This window comes from Periplaneta americana, chromosome 2 (genome assembly GCF_040183065.1).
Source record: "Periplaneta americana isolate PAMFEO1 chromosome 2, P.americana_PAMFEO1_priV1, whole genome shotgun sequence".
Lineage (NCBI taxonomy): Eukaryota > Metazoa > Arthropoda > Insecta > Blattodea > Blattidae > Periplaneta > Periplaneta americana.
In genome coordinates, this window is record NC_091118.1 from 8,643,139 (window position 1) to 8,657,181 (window position 14,043).

Sequence of the window (14,043 nt, forward strand, 5' to 3'; positions counted from 1 at the left end):
CCGAAAATTACAATGCAGTATATTTGAATACTACTGAGAACTGAAGATTATTTTATTTTTTATTTTAGGTTATTTTACGACGCTTTATCAACATCTTAGGTTATTTAGCGTCTGAATGAGAAGGTGATAATGCAGGTGAAATGAGTCTGGGGTCCAACACCGAAAGTTACCCAGCATTTGCTCATATTGAGTTGAGGGAAAACTCCGGAAAAAACCTCAGGTAACTTGCCCCGACCGGGAATCGAGCCCGGACCTCATGGTTTCGCGGCCAGACGCGCTAACCGTTACTCCACAGGTGTGGACAAGATTATTTTATGGAACTACAATATCTCTCATCTGATACTTAACTTGGTTCACTTCAGCGCGCCTACATCTTCCAGAAAGATCCTCTTGTTAAGGCACCAGACTGTTTGCTGAGTCATGCACCTCGCCTAGAATTTGAAGTAACAATGAAAATATTTTAGAATTCAATATATTAACAAAATATAAACTCAGTGAATGAATTCTTTTCTTAACTGAAATTAACTGATCTGTTGAGGTTGGAGTGCTTGCAATTTGAACTTCTGTTTTTACAATAACACTAACAGATTACCCTGTGAACGCCATCTATAGAACTAGGCCTAATTATTTTAAACAATAGTAAGGGATACCAGTCGCCTCTGCAACAATTTTGAATCTACAGCAAATTTAGATGAATATTTGAAAATAGATATAGTAGTTAAATAAATTAATTGCGTTACTTTATTTGAAAGTATAATAATACAGCATGTCCCAATATACAGGGTGTAACAAAAATGTATGTCAAAATTTTAAGGAAATACAGGAACATCATTTTATTTTTACTAACGTTTTTAATATTAACCTGGCTATATCTTTGGATTAAAGGCCTAGAACCGGAAACGCCGCTTGCTACCCCCTTCCACGACTGGAGTTCGATGATACTGGGGTAAAATACAAATCACTATACTAGGTATAGGAGGGAAGAAAAGTTGTTCATCCATTTATGTAAAGTAGGAAATAGAGCAATTTTGAGTTTGATAATTTTCATTAGGTTTTTCTTTAATCAAAATACAGTACTGTATTAACAGCTAGTGTTTTTACTCACGAATTGAGCTATCCATTCGGACGTTGTAATTATGCAGTGTACATATATTGTACTGTTAGAGCACATTAGCGTACACTATGGAGAATGAAGTTAAATTGAAAAATAATCATAATATGGATATTTAAACACATTTTTGAAAATGATGGCCGTTCACTTTGATATACTCTTCATTTCTTTTGTGCATATTATCGCACTATAGACTAGGTCTACTGTACCTAATTCCAATTACCAGTTTAGTTATTCGTACGAGTAACTCATGTTGAAATAATTCTGTACCTACTCTATAAAAGAGTACCTTACGTACTGTAAATTTAATCTTCACTTCTGCCCGATCCGAAAAGATAAAAATACTCAGAAATGCTATCTATTGTCCGTTCAAGTGGTTTTGTTGCAGGGTCGTAGAAAGGGGGGGATCACGTGACAGTTAATTACTTATGCCCTTTTATTTTAGTTATTTTAAACAGTTGTATAATATTACGTAGACGCCCAATTCCTAACAGAAATTAATGTTTTCAGAAAAGAGCTAAGACAGCCCAGCTACTAGTCTTTACAGAGGGGCGAACAGAAGCAGGTGGGGGAAATCGGGATTCGACGTAGGCAAACGGACGACAGTACCTGTGCGAAAATATGATTCAATATTGAAAGCTCTTTCGTCACTGAAAAACCCGAACATATTTCTGGAACGTACTATACTCACTAACTCAGCACTGCATACGCGGCCTTGGTTCTGTGTGGAGAACGGTTGAAAGTTTACTAGTAGAGGGGGTGGGAGTGAAGTATATTAAAAAACTCAGGTACAATAAAAATTGAAGTAAAAATAAAATGTCCCTGCATTTCTAACATGTAGAGAATGAAAATATTTTATATAAACCTGAATGCAGAAACGTTTTATTTACGTGTTACAACTTCGCGTACAATGCACAGGAACATACCACATGAAACTCTGCGTTACAAGAAGTGTTCAAAATGTCCTTCACTAACGGATACATGCATCAACCCGCCGTCGCATTGCATCCCGGAGACGCTGATGTAACCCTGGAGAATGTCGTATTATTTCTCAGCCTTTCACAATACGGACACGAGACACTAAATCTTTCAAAAACAAAAACTTCCAAATGCCCCTGTAAGTAAAAGTCTATTGGACTTGGGTCCGGAGAGCGTGGAGGCCAAGGAATTTGTCCACCTCTCCCTCTCCATCGTTACGAAACTTTTCATTTAGCAACCGACGTTGTCAAGCAATGTGGTGGTGAACCTAAGAATTACGTCACGACCACGCTACCATTAATCAGACGTAAACACTACGACAGTCAGATAAGCTGTTTGTAAATAACCTCTCATTTACAAGCTCCTGTTTGAAAACAGGGGAAGGAATAGTAGTAGAAAATTAGCTGTAAAACGAAAATAAAGCGTTTCTGGACCCGTGTTTCATCCTCTACGTGTGAGGTATTTCCCTAAAGCTTTGACATAACTTTTTGTTACACCCTGTACAGCAGAAAAAAGTAACAACAAAATTAGATCACTGTTTTGAAGCCTAGGTTTGCACATTCCTTACGTAGTTTTCTTACAAAATGTTAATTATTTAAGAAATTATGTGACCTATTAACAGAACTTACCAGCAACTACTATGAAATGGGGAATAATGTTCGCTGCAATCGGTCCGTTGGCACTGATTCCGTTCATCCAGTTGCAGAATCCCTCAGCAGCAATCCTCGGCATAAAGAAAGTAATGTGTCACAATTCATGCCAGGAATTGGTAACGCTCAATGAACACCAACACACAAAAGAATGGATTTCACTAACACTTCAAATTGAAATTTGATATTCTTGTATTACTTTCCATAGGATCTTTGTTTTTCATATTTTCAAAATAAATATTAAGTTTACTGAAATTTAGCAATAGAGCTTGGTACAGTTACACATGATCTCCTTTGTAAGCGAAGTATATGTAGTCCAAATTAAAACTCTCATTCATAATATTTATTAATATATAACTAATTCTATGATTTAAGAACATAAATAAAATCTTTTAAGTATATTTTTATAGTCATCTTCTAAGATTTTATTTTATAATTGATAATCAACGGTGCTTAATTATTACATTTTATTTTTATAACAATATTCATATTTAATTAATTATATTTATTTCCTATTAACTTCCGGATCCTCGTGGTCATCCTTAATTAAGGTCGGACGAGTTATTTCTCTCTCTCTTTTTCATAAATTGTCCCACTTTATTCACGTACGATATTATTCTTTATGTTAAAATTATATTATTTCATTGCAGTTATAAGTTTAATTTTAGTTCCTATTTTATTTTATTTTCTGCATTCCTCTTATATTAATATATTATATTATACAATTTCACTGTAGCTATAATTTTAATTTAGTTCCTATTTTATTTTATTTTGTATATTTCTTATATGAATATATTATATAATTTCACTGTAGCTGTAATTTTAATTTAATTCCTATTTATTTTATTTTGTATATTCCTCGTATATTAATATATCATATATTTTCACTGTAGCTGCAATTTTAATTTTAGTTCTCATTTATTTTATTTTGTATATTTCCCTTATATGAATATATTATATAATTTCACTGTAGCTGTAATTTTAACTTTAGTTGCCATTTATTTTATTTTGTATATTTCCCTTATATGAATATATTATATATTTTCACTGTAGCTGCAATTTTAATTTTAGTTCCCATTTATTTTATTTTGTATATTTCTCTTATATGAATATATTATATATTTTCACTGTAGCTGCAATTTTAATTTTAGTTCCCATTTATTTTATTTTGTATATTTCTCTTATATGAATATATTATATAATTTCACTGTAGCTGTAATTTTAATTTAGTTCCTATTTATTTTATTTTGTATATTTCTCGTATATTAATATATCATATTTTCACTGTAGCTGCAATTTTAATTTCAGTTCCCATTTATTTTATTTTGTATATTCCTCTTATATTAATATATTATATAATTTCACTGTAGCTGTAATTTTAATTTAGTTCCTATTTATTTTATTTTGTATATTTCTCGTATATTAATATATCATATTTTCACTGTAGCTGCAATTTTAATTTCAGTTCCCATTTATTTTATTTTGTATATTCCTCTTATATTAATATATTATATATTTTCACTGTAGCTGCAATTTTAATTTCAGTTCCCATTTATTTTATTTTGTATATTCCTCTTATATTAATATATTATATATTTTCACTGTAGCTGCAATTTTAATTTTAGTTCCCATTTATTTTATTTTGTATATTCATCTTATATTAATATATTATATTATACAATTTCACTGTAGCTGTAATTTTAATTTAGTTCCTATTTTATTTTATTTTGTATATTTCTCTTATATTATTATATTATATTTTCACTGTAGCTGTAATTTTAATATTCGTTTCTATCTTATTTTCTATATTCCTCTTATATTAATATATTATATTATATTATTTCATTGTAGCTGTAATTTTAAGTTAAGTTCCTATTTATTTTATTTTGTATATTCTTCTTATATTAATATATTTATTATTTATTTTACTTTGCATATTTCTCTTATATGAATATATTATATATTTTCACTGTAGCTGTAATTTTAATTTTAGTTCCTATTTTATTTTATTTTGTATATTCTCTTATAGGACTATTAATAACATATCTGTTATATAATTTCATTGCAGCTGTAATTTTAATTTTAGTTCCCATTTACTTTATCTTGTATATTCCTCTTATATTAATATATTATATTACATATTTTTACTGTAGCTGTAATTTTAACTTTAGTTCCCATTTATTTTATGTTCTATATCCCTCTTATATTAATATATCTGAACTGCGACCGAACACGAGCGCTGCTCATTCGGTCCTCAAATTTTGTTAATATTACTGTATCTTCTTTTTTATATTGATTGCATTATTTTATTTCTATTTCTATTGTAATTATTCTGAATCCTGTATATTTAAATTTAAATAATAAAATAAAAAAAATAAAGTTGCTCCCTTCTCATCTAATCTTTGAAGCAATACCATCATTAACAGTTCTGACAATTAACATCTAGACCCGACAAATTTGGAAAATTTAAAGGTACATGCTAAATTTTTTATGTAAAAGTTTTCACCCACATCCACCACAAACCTGTAAATTAATGATTTAATTTGCGTTCAATTAATACGTTGACTAATGGGAAAATCGACCCTGGTTATCGGCAATGTTAAAATGTAATTCAAGAAAATCTTGTACTTATAATATTTCAGAATATATTTTCACGGTAATTTTCTTATGTCCTTCCCTGTAAAATGTAAGTGATTATAGTCATCCTTGAACCACAACTTAATGGACGTATACATAACTTTTTGAGGTAACATTTCATAATGTGAAAAGTGCAGTATGAGACTATCTTTCACCATCAATACCACTACCATCACCACCACAACCAGTACCAAGTCTAGTATTTCTACTAAACATCTAATTGCGATAAATTTATGACATTCACGACTCTGCTAATATTCAAAACCCATTTACAAAACAATCTTCAACACTCCTGCAACCATAGTTACTAGTCACAAACATTCAGATCTTTCACCAAATTAGTCTACTTGCCACATCAAACTTTTCTGGCCAGTCTACTGCACTTTACCATTGATGAATGTAAAATGTTGACCAATTTATTTTTTAGTACTTTGAAAAGGAGAGAAAATTTAATAATTTATGGTCTAATTTTCTCAACACCCAGGTTAATGTAGGTATCAGTTTTCTGGTTTCATTCCATCGCACTGACAAATATCACCAATCAATTCTCAAAAGATTATTTAAAAATATGGGTAGCGATTCATTAACATTTTAAGTTTATATTTAGTTTCCGTTGATTGCTATTACTCCAAGGATGATTTAAAATGATATCCACAAATTACAGATAACAATAGACTGATTATGAAAAATATTCTACGGCAATAAATCACAAGTTTCTATATATAATTTGAACTGGTAATGAAAATTACGGGAAAACGGCTGAACGGATTTTAATGAATGACCAGTCATTTTGAAGCTTGGCATCCAAGGATTTTCAGGAAATTAGTAACTTTCAGTGAAGGGTTAGTTTTCCTACGTAATTTTCCTATTTCCCAAAATCCATCTTTCGTCAGTCTTGAGAACTAACTGCATTTCACAATAAAACAAAAAACACAATACAATAAACAATAGGCTATTACACGAAGGCCATGACCTGCAGGATTGCCGACATATTTAGGGTTCAAATTCAATTGGTTATTAAAAACTTCAAGACTTGCTAAAAAATAATTTACAGGTCTGATTCTGTGGTGTGTAATTTTCTGAGTACAGCTGTGTATTGGATATTAAAATGTACAAAACTTGAGGTGGTTTGATGTCATTATTACCATTAGAAATTAAATATTCTTATAGTTAATGCCATGATGTGACTATTTTTCATTAATTATAATATTAATGTTATATTTATGATATGAAAGTGAAACTTTTGGGGTTATATAAGTAGATGTAGAGAATATCTTAAATTAGATCTTCATTTCTATAATTTACTGAGTGGCGGCTATTTTATATACAACTACAAAACTTACGCAGGATATTATTAAAAATCAAATATTTTTATAGTTATTAATCAAGTGGGGTTGGGTCTTTTTCATATACTTAATGGCGGTGTGGTGTAGATATTTATATGCGTCATCCTTTTCAGTACTGGCTCGAGAGAGCGCAAAAATTACAGTTCCTAAGGAAAGACCAAAAGGTAATACTTGCTGATAAAATAGGACGGCTACAAACTTTGTAGTCTCCCGATCATTTCATCAAGATCTCTTAGCAGGATAAAATGATTTTACCCTCTACATTTCAAGCTCTACACCAAGATGTTATGTCTATTGTTCGAAAGCATAGCAAACCTGACTTTTTTAACTTTCACCTACAAGCCACAATGACCTGAAATAGCTATTGCTTTACTCCCACATGAAAGACCCACTGATCGTCCTGACATTGTTACTTGCGTTTTCGCGCTGAACTCAAAAACAGAAGGTGGATAAGTTCAAGAAAAAGTATTTGGCATTAAAAAAACCATTCGGAGGGGTAGGCTTATGTTTAATTATTATGGAAGCAAATAACTTTCAAAATGTCTGGTATTCTTCATTGAAAATAAATCTGAAAAATTTTTATTTGAACGTCTAATGAACTTAGTTTGCTGCATTTGCTGCACAAGCCACCATAATCTATACAACCAACAGCAATGCCGCCTTTTCTCGTATTCATCATCGATAATGATTTTCATATGCAAGTTCATTTTTACGAATGTAAATGAGCGCCTGGGTATGTAAATATCAAATGATTTCACAATTTTGGTTGCAAATTTACGCTTTCGATTTTATGTTACATTTATTTCATACGTATGAGTTCGAAAACTTGTTAGAATATTGGTTATGAGGGTCTGTGCTTATGAGCATGAAGACCAGTTCACCTCATCTTAACCCTTATGTACACTCGACCATTGAACGAGAAAAATTAGCGAATGGCAAGTCCTCCACAACATTAAAAATTACTAACGACTTTATATCCGCCATCTTTAAAGCTTCCCGTTAAGCTTCTCGTAATAGGCGTTAAAGTGGTGGCAATATCTGAAAGAGTTCAAAGGGGAAAACATAGAGTATTACATAATATGCAAGTCGAATATTTTATCATTATCTGTGTTTGTAATACGTCGAGGTTAATGACAAGGCTGGAGTGTGTTAGAATACGAATTATTTAAGTGCAAGACTAGAGCCTGTTACAGCCAGCTCTGATCCATGGGACGTTTGGCAATGTTGTGAACTCCAAAAGTCAGTTGTTACTAGGGGGCGTGTAGGGGCTCTTAGCACCATCGTCAGAAACGCGTTGTCCCAAGGTCAGCGGGGCGAGACTTGTACATGCATAGTTGAGATCGTGCACCTTGTCAGAGTCGCGTGCACCATGTCAGAGTCGACGTCAGAGTCGCGTGCACCACGTCAGCGTTGCGTACATCACGTCAGAGTCGCGCGCACAAAGAGTAGGAGGCGTATGAACCAGGAGTGGAGCCGATGACCCAGAGCCAGAGGGGCATGTCCTTGAACCCAGAGGCGCTTGTTCCGAATGCTAGATGCGCTTCTCCCGGGTACCAGGCGCTTACCCGGTGTTTGTGAGGCGAAACGCCATCCACCGTGACCAGAGGCGCTACATAGTCCCGGGTCTCAGCCGCATAGCCCGTGATACAGCGGCGCTTACGAACAAGGTCAGCGGCCCGTAGCCCCAAGTCAAAGGTTCGTATCCCCATCGTCAAAGACGCGTATTGCCATCGTCAGAGGCGCTTAGCCTCATCGTCCCAACGTCAGAGGTGCGCGGGTCGTAGTCAAAGGCATGACCCCGACGCCTGATGCCTTGTCTAGGGATAAGAGAAGTGGATAGGCGCGAGGTCAGTGGCGCGTGTACCAGGGGACAGAGGCGCATATCCCAAGGTCAGTGGCGCATAACCTCGACGTCTCTGAAGGACAGGGAAGACAGGATGTGTGGCACTTAACCGCTTAACGGCGCAAACACACTGCGAACCTTGACACACCTTAAAGGTTGGACGCCCTTGTTTGCTAATAACGATGTAAGCACCAAGCGGACAGGGGTCCTGTCTACGAAAGTCAAAGACTTTGAACCAGAAATAAGTGGCTCATAGCCGTCAGTCAGTGGTGCATAAACCGGCGGACAGAGGTCCATGTCAGCAGACATCGGCGTATGCACCTGTAGTCGGTGTCTCATAACCGCGTGATCAGTGACGCATACACCGGCGGAATAGAGGCGCATAGCCAAAGGGTCAGGGGCGCTTATTCACGACGGACATTGGCGCACGTCCCGAAGGATGGCGCACGTCACTACGGCCATTGGCGCCCTTACCAGCAGTCAGAGACGTTTGTCCTGTGAAGTCAGTTATTCATAACCAGAAAGTCAGCGACGCATGTACGGTACCGATGTCCACCCCAGAGGTCAGTGGTTCATAACTGTGTGATCAGTAGCTTACAGTCGCGACTATGTGCAGTGTTCATTTTGTGTAGGAAGTATTGTCTTACAACTCTATCGCAGTCTTTCTCCGTAACCCAGACCGTTCGTTTACACGTAAATTTCATTTTTGAATGTCAAGAACACTCATAACATAACAGATGTCAGCAGACAGTGGCGTATCTATCTGTAATCAGAGTAGCACGTCTCCGAGGTCAGCGTCGAACGTAACCCAAGCAAGCCAGGTCTATAAAAATCATGTAGACACAACAACGTTGTGCTTTATAATTCATAATCGATAATCTTTTAGCAGATTCAAATTCGTTTACATGAATTCGTGTGATCACCCAGATATCTCAATTTGAACTGGTTTTATAATTTTGGGTTTTAGTAGGTTATTTTACTTCCATCATACGGGTTCGAAATGTTCAAGATCTGAGATTGGTTATAATTGTTAATACCAGTTTATCTCACATTTATCCTTATGTTCATTTAGAAACAGAATGAGAAAAATTATTGAATGATAAATTCTACTGCTCCATTATAAATCACTAATGAATTGCAAGGCAATTTCATGCAGTCCAAAAGTCAGTTGTTCGTAGGGGGCGTGTAGGGGCTCTTAGCACAATCGTCAGAAACGCGTTGTCCCAAGGTCAGCGGGGCGAGACTTGTACATGCATAGTTGAGATCGTGCACCATGTCAGAGTCGCGTGCACCATGTCAAAGTCGATGTCAGTGTCGCGTGCACCATGTCAGCGTCGCGTGCACCACGTCAGCGTTGCGTACATCACGTCAGAGTCGCGCGCACAAAGAGTAGGAGGCGTATGAACCAGGAGTGGAGCCGATGACCCAGAGCCAGAGGGGCTTGTCCTTGAACCCAGAGGCGCTTGTTCCGAACGTTAGATGCGCTTCTCCCGGGTACCAGGCGCTTACCCGGTGTTTGTGAGGCGAAACGCCATCCACCGTGACCAGAGGCGCTACATAGTCCCGGGTCTCAGCCGCATAGCCCGTGATACAGCGGCGCTTACGAACAAGGTCAGCGGCCCGTAGCCCCAAGTCAAAGGTTCGTATCCCCATTGTCAAAGACGCGTATTGCCATCGTCAGAGGCGCTTAGCCTCATCGTCCCAACGTCAGAGGTGCGCGGGTCGTAGTCAAAGGCATGACCCCGACGCCTGATGCCTTGTCTAGGGATAAGAGAAGTGGATAGGCGCGAGGTCAGTGGCGCGTGTACCAGGGGACAGAGGCGCATATCCCGAAGGTCAGTGGCGCATAACCTCGACGTCTCTGAAGGACAGGGAAGACAGGATGTGTGGCACTTAACCGCTTAACGGCGCAAACACACTGCGAACCTTGACACACCTTAAAGGTTGGACGCCCTTGTTTGCTAATAACGATGTAAGCACCAAGCGGACAGGGGTCCTGTCTACGAAAGTCAAAGACTTTGAACCAGAAATAAGTGGCTCATAGCCGTCAGTCAGTGGTGCATAAACCGGCGGACAGAGGTCCATGTCAGCAGCCATCGGCGTATGCACCTGTAGTCGGTGTCTCATAACCGCGTGATCAGTGACGCATACACCGGCGGAATAGAGGCGCATAGCCAAAGGGTCAGGGGCGCTTATTCACGACGGACATTGGCGCACGTCCCGAAGGATGGCGCACGTCACTACGGCCATTGGCGCCCTTACCAGCAGTCTGAGACGTTTGTCCTGTAAAGTCAGCGTCTGTAAAGTATAGCGAAGATGGGAACTGTGTCTTAACAGAGTCGTCAGAGGCGTAAACACCGGCGGTCAGTGGCGTATGTACCGTAGCCAGAGTAGCACGTCTCAGATCAGCGGCGATCGTTACCCAAGTCTATAAGAAATGCGGATATGGCAACACTGCTTTCTAATTCATCATCGAAAATCTTTTAGTAGATGCAAATTCATTTACCTGGATTCAAGTGAACGCGTAGATATCTAAATTTGAACTGGTTTCATAAGCAACTAACTCTCCAACAAATTACAACGTGTTCATAATACGTGTGCAATGTCCGACGATACCATTTCACCATTTTTCGAATCTTTATCTTGGCTCCGGCTCAACGATCGCAGAACTTTACAGTCTTTCTGCTATTTCAAATTCTCCGCACCTCAACCCCAAGTTATCTGTCGTCTCGTCTCGTGTATTTATGCTCCAACCATAACCTAAATACTTGATCTCAGATCACCGGTACATTGGGTATACCTCATCATAACACTTCCCGATACTCTTCATCATTCACCGTTTCAATTTCTCGTCATTGGAACTCCCTATCTCATACCTTAAGGGCAGTCAGACATTATAAATTTCAAAACCCGGTTGTTAAATAGACTGCTTAGACTGTGAGCTTTCCTGAAATATAATTTTTTTTCTAATATATGATTTTTTTATTTTATTTTATAAATTTTCTTTATTATTTTAACAATTAATTCCATTCATATTACTATAATTGTTCCATTCTTAGAATTACATGCAACTGAACTTTCAATTTATTATTATTATCATCATCATCATCATCAATTGTTCCTGTATTTGACATTTTTGTTACAATACGGTTGAGTGGAAGACAAAGCTTTATGGCCTTAACTCTGCCAGTACAAATAAGTTTACTAAAATAATTTTGAATAGTACTTTATACTTCCGATTTTATGATATATCACCTCAATGATATGGGTTCCAAATGTTCAAGTTGTGATATTGGTTATTTATTGTTAAGAGCAATCCATATCACATTTAGCCTGATGTTCATTTGGCTACACAACAGGAAAAATTATTGAATAAGTTCTGCTACACCATTATAAATCACAGATTACTTACATCAGCGAGCTGAAAAGCTTCCCTGTAGCCTCCTTTGTAGCAGCTGCGGAAGTAGTTGCAATATCTGAAAGACGAAAAGAGCAAATCACTGACTAGTACAAAATGAATAGGAACATTCAAGCATTATCTGTGGTAGGGCTACACTGAAGATTTTAACAAGCTTAGAGTGTTTAATGACGGATTTCTTAGGTAAAAGGCAGGGGTCAGTGACTCAGAGGTCATTGGATCAAATACCGGAAGTCTCAGGCACGTGTACCATTGGCCAGAGGTGCTTAGCCCTTTTCTCGTACACGAGTAAACTTCTGTATGCGAAGGTGAACTGTTTTGCAATCCTTATTCACGTAATGACAAATCCCCTCCTTACGTTTGTAGCGCTGAAATATGGACTAAACGAGGATGTGTTGCACTTTTGGCGTAGAAATCTGCTAGTCGATATTATGCTGTGAAACAAAGGACAATTTGGACTAGCTGCTGACAGCTTTAACATTGTTATATTAGGTCCCTCACTTTTTCTAGTGTTCATAAATGATCATGCCCCCCTAATAACAGATGTAGGTCATCCCACATTATTTGCAGATGACAAGTATAGTAATTACAGTCAATAACTCCAACACATTCCAATCTTCAACAGTAACTGGTTCAGTCAATAAATTAGTATTAAACTGTGACAAAACTAACAATTCAATTTAAATCCTGTCCAAATTCAACCTCGCAAATATCTAACCCAATAATTAACAAAAGATCCCTAATAGAAGCAACAACCAAATTTCTTGACTTAAAAATCGATAATGTGTTAACTTGGAAAAATCATATTAAAGAAATTATCCCCCAAACTAAATTCAGCGCGTTTTTCTATTAGGTCTATGCAAGAGATAGTAAATATCACTACATTAAAAAGAATATACTTTGCACACATTCACTTGGTAATGAGTTTTGAAATAATATTCTGGGGAAATTCCACAGATGTAACAGTATATTCCTACTACATAAAGAGTAATTAGAATAATAAGTACCAAATCTAGGGAATCTTGTAGGTCTATTTTCAAAAAACAACATAATGCCCATGGCTTGTCAGTATATTTTTTCATTAATAATCTTCCTCGTATGTAATCGTGAAAACTTTGTAACTAATTCAACAGTTCATAGCATAAATACACGTCAAAGAAATGACTTTCATACTCCATCGGCAAGTCTATCGTGCTATCAAAAAGGAGTGCGTTATATGGCAGTAAAAATGTTTAATAGCCGCCATATGGGTGTATATAAAAGTAAGCTCAAAACAAAATTATTTGGGGCCAAATTAAAGTACCTAATTTCTCAAGTTTTCTATTCTGTAGTTGAATTCATAACATTCAACAACGCTCTATGAATATTTCTGTGTTGTATTAAGTATTTATACTTAACTTTGTGTTGTACTGGTAGACTATATTGTAAAACTCTTCTGTATATATTTCAACTAAACTGTGACTTAAGATTTTTTCTTTCATTTGACTTGTTTCATATTCTATCTATGAAGCAATGTACGAATACCATGGAATATAAATAAATATAATGGATCCCGTTCCTAGGAGTGCCCTCATTTTCTAGACTATCCTGGTGACGTGCTAGCGGATGGTATAGCCTAGCTTACTATCCACCAAATATTTTTAGATTCTCTATTTCTGAATCTGACTTCTCTATATATATATTTTTTTTTCATTTTATTCTGAGAACAGCCGTCTTCTTGAAAGATTCGTAATTTACGTTTAAATATAAGAAACAAGGTTAAAGATATTTCATGTCCTTACCTTACTGAACTCCGGACCTCACGCTCTGCTCCACTGGGTACGTTGGACTGATACCAGCTGTAATGGCAAGCGATGTAGATCAGCCAGAGCCTTGTAGACGGAAATTACGTGAAGTTTGCCTAGACCCACAAGCTATGAACAAAAACGTTACTTTATGTAATACATAGTAAGAATTGTATTTCGAATTAGCAGATTCATTGTCGATAAATTTTAATGCATCTCATTCATCTGGTCGTCTGGATTTCTTATTCCAATACGAAATCCCCTGAAAAGATGAAG